Here is a 6928-nt window from a genome sequence, read left to right as displayed (position 1 = left end):
TGCGTCTTCCTCGTGGTATTTTCAAAGTAGTGAGACTACGACCCGAAGCGGTATTATTGCTTGCAACAAATAGTGTGAACCTTGCTTTTCCCGCGATAAGGTGCACCCGTGTAGGACTGATAAGGGTGAGTATTTGTCGCACAGGGCTCCACTGATTTTGCCCTCCCCCCTTTCATACAAAATTAGCTGTTCTTACATGACGCAAGACTAAAAGGACGTCAATTTTTTGGTACCTCCCCCCCTCCCCCCTTTTAGTATTTCTTTCAAGTTTAACACGTGATGACCCGTTGGAAACAACTTCCGATCCGTTAGGAGCCCATCTCCTGCTTTCGTGTTCTTCTCTTCTTTTTGCATGGCGGCTCAAAGCAACAGGTTTACTTTTTCCCGATTAAGTAACAAAGCCGCAGGTAACTTTTAAACTTTCTTGATTGTGCACTTTAGGGCGTGTCCGCTGCCATCATGGGGCACTCCCCTGCTAAGTTCTAGGAACAGCCCGTCCAGGTCGAGGTTTTGAATCACGCTCAGTCTGGTTAGTGCGTAACACTCCGTGTTTATTAATCAACCTTCAAAGGAGTGTAAAGGGCCCCAAACGGTATTGTCTCTTGTTTTTTCTATACTACAATCGTAAAATTTCTCTCGTGCCCGTTATCTTTTTTTTCCATAATTGGACAGACATAAACTACGTCACTACGCGCGGATCTTCCCACAATTTCACCGAAATTGCATGGTAGCATTCTCAGCTCTGAATAAGGCAGGCTGACATGGGGTTTTACGAAACGTAATTCATTAACAGTCGTTCCACATGGAAGCTGACTAATATTCACACTTTGCTAGGGAATCATTGTATGTCATGTATATTCAAGGCAATTGAGGGGGGGGGGGGGATTTTTGAAATGCAAATGAGCCATTCAAACTTATAAACTTCGAGTTCTGATTGCAACAAAAAGAAAAGTAAACTAGCAATAAGAACAACGAAAAAGCTTAGTCTGTCATGAAAATTCAATTATCAGTGTTGTTACTTCATGAATAGTTTTGTCAGAACATGAAATCAAATGCTAATACGGGATCCTCCAGTACTTCTTTAAAAACACTTTTGAACCTGTTGTTTTAGCAGCTTACTTGAGGGGTCGAGAAGTAGCATCAGAGAGCTTTTGGCATTTATAAACATAAGATATCAAACTTTCCAGTTTTCCCATCAAATTCTCTTCCAGGTTTTGGGGCTCAGTGGGTAGAGTAAGCAATCGTAGGAACAGTCCTCGCGAGGCTTCAAATCCTGGTGTGGGGAGCTTAAAATTTCCTGTCCATGTGAGGAAAGTTTTCCACAGCCTAGCAGGTGGAGCATTGCATTGTATAAGTGTTCCCAGTTAGGGGCGCAGATCCTATCCAAGGGAACTTGGCACTTTTAAAATTTGTTTCCCTCTCTCATCTTATACCCGCTGATTAATAGTCTGGATTGTCTTTTTATATCTTCCTGATTTTGGTACATCAGCAAAAAGTTTTCTTCCTTTATTGGCAAGTTTACCCTTTTCTTACACTCTTAAATTAAGGATATACATCGAAACGCAGCTGAATTTGATTATCAAATCAAACAAAGCAAAGCACTTCTTCCTCGGAATGTTTGTGCACTTCATCTTTGTCTCGCAAAACGTACTCCACTTGTCACATATAATCTTAAAATTCCCTCTCCATGTATGGCAAGTTCCCCGCAGCTCAGTGGGTAGAGCATTGTACCGCGAATGCGGTCCGAGTCAGGATAGAAATCCTGTACCGGGGAACTTGCCGTTTTGTTTTGTTTTTTCTTTTTATTACTTTTTCATGATTTTTTTTTCGAAGATTCGTTTCCTCTCGTATTTTAAATCAAGATTAGAAATAATCTGGAGTGTCTTTGTATACTTGTCTTTTTACTTCAATACATTAGAGAAGGCCTCTTTCCACTTATTGGCACGGTTTCCCTTTTCCTACACTCTTGAATTCGGATCATGCATAGGAACTTTACTGAATCTAAACATTCCTAAATCAAACAACAAAGTTTTTGAAGTAAAGTCATTTTAGGGTCAAAACACTTCTTCTACAGAATCTTTACAGACTTGTTCTTTGCAGTATGAACGCAAGATGTTACATATAAACTTAAAATTTGCTCTCCATACATGGCAAGTTCCCCGCAGCTCAGTGGGTAGAGCATTGTACCGCGAAAGCGGTCCCAGTCAGGATGGAGATCCTGTTCCGGGGAACTTGCCGTTTTTTCATTACTTTTTTTTTTAATTTTTTTTTTCTCGAAGATTCGTTTCCTCTCTTATTTTATATCAAAATATAACATAATGTGGAGTGTCTTTGCATACTCGCCTTTTTTACTTCAATACAATAGAGAAGGCTTCGTTCCACTTATTGGCAAGGTTAGCCTTTTCCTGCACTCTTAAACTCAGGGCACGCATAGGAACGCTGCTGAATTTGAACATTTTAAAATCGAACAACAACGCCTTTGTAGAAAAGTTATTTTAGGGTCAAAACACTTCTTCTAGAGAATCTTTGTTCACTTTTTCCTAGCAGTATGAACCTAAATTGTTACATATAATCTTAAAATTTGCACTCTATCAATGGCAAGTTCCCCACAGCTCAGTGGGTAGAGCATTGGACCGCGAAAGCGTCTCAGTGAGGATGGAAATCCTGTTCTGGGGGACTTGCCTTTTTTTTGTTTTTTTACTTTTCAAGATTGTTTTCGGAAGATTCGTTTCCTGTCCTATTTTAAACCAAGATTAGAAACAACCTGTGGTCTTTTTATTTATGCTCTTCTTTTAAATTCAATACATTAGAGAGGGTTTCGTTCAACTTATTGGCAAGGTTACCTTTTTCCAACAGTCTTAAATTCAGGACACGCATAGGAATGCCGCTAAATTTGAACATTTTTAAATCGAACAACAAAGTTTTTGTAGTAAAGTTACTTTAGGGTCAAGACACTTCTTGTAAAGAATAATTCTTCCCTTGTTCCTTGCAGTATGAACTGAACTTGTTAAATATAATCTTAAAATTTACTCTCCATTCGTGGCAAGTTCCCCGCAGCTCAGTGGGTAGAGCATTGTACCGCGAAAGCGGTCCCAGTCAGGATGGAGATCCTGACCCGGGGAACTTGCCGTTTTTTGTTTTTGTTTTTTACTTTTATAGTTTTTTTAACGTACCTTTTGGAAGGTTCTTTTCTTTTCCGAATTTGTACGAAAATCAAAAATAATGTAAAGTGTCTCCGTATACCCGTCTTTTTACTTCATTACATTAGCAAAGGTTTTCTTCCACTTACTGGCAAGTTTACCCTTTTCCTACACTCCTAAATTAGGGACATGCATCGAAATGCTGCTAAATCGGAATGCTGCTAAATCGGAATGCTGCTAAATCGGAATGTTATTAAATTAAACATTTTTTTTCGTAGGAAAATCGTTTTATAGTCCAACCACTCAGCGTTCCACGGAATGTTTGTGCACGTGATCCATGCAGTATGTTCTCCTCTTGTACCATATAGTCTTAAAATTTGTTCTCCATTCATGGCAAGTTCCCCGCAGCTCAGTGGGTAGAGCATTGTACCGCGAAAGCGGTCCCAGTCAGGATGGAGATCCTGTTCCGGGGAACTTTTTGTTTCGACTCTTTTTTATCATTTTTTTTTCTCTAATCTATTTTTACAGATATATTCTTCTGAGTTTAGTGAACTCCTACGTTAGATGTCATCCTCATATCTAGTTTATCTTTTTGAAAAACTCAACTGCATTTTTTTTTTAGAACAAGAGGGACCGAGTAATAGTAAGAAGCACGTGATATGGAGTCAGCAATGGAAATAATTCAGTGGAGGTTTCGTATACGTCCTTTAGAGGGCGTGGAAACAAAAATCTTGTCATACTGGTGACGTACTTATCCGTGATTGGCTTGTTTCCATAATTGTAATTCATAGCAAATTGTAAGGTTTTCTCAAACCAAACAGATCGTGGACGGGCGAGGACTTGTTACTGTGAGAATAGTTCGTACCAGAAACGTGCTTGATGTTGGAACAGGTGTGGAGCTTACAAGTTGTCTTAAGGTGGGTTTTGCTCTTGTAAAGTTCAATTCAATGCCCGTTTTAGAGGAGTAAACTCCACGGTTATTGAAGAACACGCTTTCGGTTCGCCTTTGACACGGTGCTTTTCTCTCAAAGACTGGTACTCATTTCGTTCATGAAGTAAAATAAACAAACGTTAGTCACTTGGTAAAACTAGTACTGTGTTACTCATGCAACTAAGTGCGTTTGAAGTTGTGTTGTAACTGTATTTCTAAAGTGACCTTCGTGTTGCTACTTAGAGTATCGTTGGTATGTGTTACGTTCTGGAAGCTCGCTACTCTTGCCCTAGCATATGCAGATGTAACTGGAATATTTGTAAATCTTGCCAAAGAACTTGTCAAACGACTTAAAATTGTCTTTCTCGTTTCTTTTTACAGAGGACCGCGTTTGTGAAGACGACAACAGAACAAAGAATTAAAGAAGACAAACTGGAATAACTGAATCAAGAGGATAATCTGCCAAGATAAGAACTTTATAACGTTAGCTTAAAGTTGTGGTGAAAATGGTGGCTGTCTCTAACTCTAAAGTTGAAACGAAACTTCAGTGAAATGAGTTTAAAATCGATGTGATGATTATGAGCAAAGACTCAGTTTAAAAAGAAAAAAAAACTAGCGTGGGAGAAGTAAGAGTGCAGTTCAGTTGAAAACTCAGTCATACGCGACAATGGCAGCCATCAGTTGAGTGATTTTTAAGATGGCATTGTGAGACAAACGATATTTTGAAGCTCAGAATGTTACAAAAAAGCAAAGATCGCCCTTTTATAATACTAACAGCGGCCAAATAATCCTTCACACGTTTGCGCCGAAAATATCAATGCAACATTTCGCCATACTCGGCATAGAATTGTCTTGGTTTTCGAAATATTTTGTGTTGAAAATGTTTGAATTTCTGAACGAATAATCTGGTTAAAACTTTGTCAGTGCCACCTTGAAATTTTCACACATTTAATTAATTAATGCTGCAATGGACAAGAGAACAATGGCAACCAAAAAGTACAATGAAAAAAAAACAAAAATTATTCAAATACTAGCGTAAAACAAAAGCTTTTTTTTTGCTTTTGCTGGGATGACAATACTTTGACCGCCGCACACAATGTCAAATGTGACGAACAGAACGCTCACGTTGAGAAAATTCAGAGAAATAACAATGAAATTTCTTGACCCTTTATAAAACTGATGAATACCGAAAGAGTTCTATTGGTGCATCATCCTACCATTACGTCACACAGAGATACAACAATATAAGATCTAACGAAACAGGTACAACTAGTTCGCAAGGCATCACGGACTTGGAAGAAGATCCAAAACTACCGTATTGTGATTTTTAAGAAAAATGACTACTACATCATTCAAGTTAGACACAAATGACACCGTACAGAATTTACTGAAACGAACGCTAACTGCACCAGACTGCTATGACTACAATGATACCTTTCATAGTGAGCATCTCCAAAATCAACTGGCTGATCCTAAATCTTTACAAAGTACGACACAAAATGATCAATGTTGTAGACAACGGTGAAACTTGGAACAGAAGTTTACTTGAACAAGTGTCTCGAATGCTAAGCTTTCTTCATCACGAAACTAGCTGTTACTATAACACAAGACTGACTGAACGCAAATAAGTTATGAGAAATAGAGATATCAGGAACATCAAACCACAATCATGATATTGCCTGGCACACCGCCAAATGTTCAGCCCAAATTCTGAGACAATTTTTAACGACTGTCTATGGGCAGTTTATTTCCGAGGACAGTTCCTTTCAACAGAAAACTAACACCCTACAAAAGCATTTATTTTCGACATGAACATAACAAAGGAAACGAACTGAAGAAGCAATAACACTAGCGAGCCACAACTGACAAACGGTGCTAATTCTTACATTTGACTACATCAGGGTAAAAAACTTTTCACCGTCATTCCCAGTTAAAAGTAATGATTATCGAATCACTAATGAATAAAATCTGCGATCTCTTAAGAAAAAAAAACCCGACGAAAATCCTGTACACCAAAGTTCTCTTGTCGTTTTGCAAGTTTTGTGTGTAAAACTTAAATGTCTGGTTCAAAGGATTCTAAGAAATGTTTATTTACAATTATACAGACCACAGCATTGATAATGTTTGAGAGAAAATTGTTTAAAACTCGAAAGCGCCACAATAGAACAGCAAGTCCCACACGTTCATGGTTCTAAGAAACGTTGAAAATAGTCGAGAATGATCTTCGACATCATAAATTGTTCTAAAGAAAAAAGCTCATGTCAAATTCAACCGAAAACAGATGGAAGCTGTGTGCAACTCGGTTCGTCTTGCTAAATTTTCAGGAATAAGAAAAGTTTTATCACGAATTCAGGTCTTGCCTATAATTTACAGCGAAATCAGTTAAAAGCTAAGAGTATCTACCAACATTAGCGTCGTTTTTCGAACAAAACGTAAGTTGTCAGAATATTAAAAATGTCATCCTATTTTTAAAACATTTCAAACAAACCAAACGTGAATCACCATACAAAAATTGTCGGATACTACCAGCTATATGTTTTCTGTTTCTTGGAAATTTGTTGTAAAACAAAAGTGAATAGAACTGTTCACTCTTGTGGTCTGTATAACTTGTTACAAAACTTCGTCATTGAATTAAGTAAAATTCTGCGCAAAATGAGTTTACTTTCATTTGATTCCTTGAACCAGCCATTGGGTTTCATCGCCTTAGTTGTAATGAAGAAAGACCTTTATCAGCCAACAATTACTGTAACACAGGACATGTTGAAATTTTGGAGTTTGAACACTGAATTGATAAATTGATCGGTGAAAAATAAAAGTTTACTCGCCCAAAATCTTGTCAAAGTTATATCAAAAGAAA

Source organism: Pocillopora damicornis, chromosome 12, assembly GCF_964200805.1.
Source record: "Pocillopora damicornis chromosome 12, jaPocDami1.2, whole genome shotgun sequence".
In the NCBI taxonomy this organism is placed as follows: domain Eukaryota; kingdom Metazoa; phylum Cnidaria; class Anthozoa; order Scleractinia; family Pocilloporidae; genus Pocillopora; species Pocillopora damicornis.
Note: the sequence above shows the minus strand (reverse complement) of the source record.